The sequence below is a fragment of the Myotis lucifugus genome, unplaced genomic scaffold, assembly GCF_000147115.1.
Source record: "Myotis lucifugus unplaced genomic scaffold, Myoluc2.0 scaffold_52, whole genome shotgun sequence".
Classification (NCBI taxonomy): Eukaryota; Metazoa; Chordata; class Mammalia; order Chiroptera; family Vespertilionidae; genus Myotis; species Myotis lucifugus.
The window spans coordinates 1186249-1187978 of record NW_005871100.1 but is presented as its reverse complement, the minus strand read 5'-3'; positions in this window follow the sequence as shown (position 1 = coordinate 1187978).

Below are 1730 nucleotides of genomic sequence, written 5' to 3'. Positions count from 1 at the left end.
GAAACCTGTGTGCCCCCCTGGAAAGGGAGGGTGAGGGGCTGCTCTCCCACTATGGGGGCGCCCAGGAGGCTAAAGAATGCCTGGAAAGACACACTGGAAAGATATTAGAGCTTCTCCCGAGGGACCTGGACCAGCCGCTGGAGAGCGGGGAGTGTCCCATCCCAGGAGCTGAGCCCTCTGCAGCTGCGGTGCTGTAGAAAGAGTGCTGCAGGGGGTGGGGCGGTGGGGGCTGCTGGAGGGTCTCTGAGGAAAGTGGGGAGCCCGGTGAGTCACCGCTGGCCCGGTGTGCTGACTGATGACGCTGTTTTCGCGTGTGTCTGTCAAAGTGGCTCATCCGAGGGCTCAGCTGCTCTTGTCAGTTCCCCATCCTGGTCTGGCTGTGCTGATGGGGCCTGAGGAGGGCAGACCTTCCCGAATCTGGATGGGGGAGCGGACTCCCTTCCAGCCCGGATATCTGTCACACACCCGTTCCTGCCAGGCCGGGGCCACGCTATGCACTGGGTGACTTTGGGGAGTGTCGCCCCCTCTCTAGTCTGTTTCCCCACAGGTAACTCAGTACCACTGGGAGGTGGCTTTTAAAGTCCATTTGAGGTCTGAAATGCTGTGCTTATAGTTGCAGCTTCCTAAGGAGAGAAGTATGGGCCGGGGACAGCAGAAGGCCTGACCAGTGCCCAAGGGCGTGAGAAGGGTCACTCATGGGCTATCAGTGGGTTTTGAGCTGATCTCTCAGCAGTGGCAGAGGCTGGCAGGAGCATAGGGATGGAGTGCACAACCTTTGGAGCCAGGTGGCTTGGGTTCACTTCCCAGCTCTACCACGTATTTGCTGTGTGACCTTAGGGAAGTTGCGTAGCCTCTCTGTGCCTCAGTGACCCCAGCTATCGCGTGAGTGAGGATAATGCTAGTAACTACTTCACAGGTTTGAGTAGGTGAAATGAGTTAATGCGTATTTATTGCTTGGAAGCGTGCCTGACACATACTGAATGTTTAATAAATGTTAGTCATTAGTAAAGAAAGGTGCAGCTGGCCGGCTATTTCCATTTTGAATGTTACACAGGGCTGTGGGGATAGAGGTGTCAGCAAGATAGTGCAAAAACCTGAACACAAGTGGTAAGAGAATAATAGTTAACATATGTGTAGTCCTTACTGGGAGCCAGGCTAATACTGTATAAATTTGTTGGTGTCTCACAGCAATATCTATGAGGTAGATATTACTATTATTCCCATTTTACAGATAATCCAATTGAAGTGCAGAAGAGCTAGGTGGCTTGTCCCTAAGTCCACCACAGTAAATGGCAGGAGATAGGGTTTCTTGTCCTCAGATCAGGTGCTAAATTGTCCCAGCAGAGCCTGGACCCAAGAGCGAGCCTGGGAAGATCGGTGACCAGGTCATCCTGACCACTGGTGTGGCTGGGCCAAACGACCCAGGTCCACCCTGAAGGAGGGGAGAGTCCCACCCCAGGCTGCAGTGGCCGGGCCCTGCCCTGTGAGGGGGTCGCTGGCAGCTGGGGAGAGTCAGAGGAGGGGCAGCCGCTGGCAGGGCTGTGGCTGGCAGACCCAGGGTTGCATCTACAGGGCAGAAGAGCCATTTGCATGGCCCAGGGGAGTACCAGGTTTGGGGCAGGTGGTCTAATATTGTAAACTGGTCTAATATTGTAAACTCTGAGGGTACTGAAAGTAAAAATGTGGAGCCCGGTAGTGGAGGGGGGCTAGAAATATATCGTCTGCTTTTT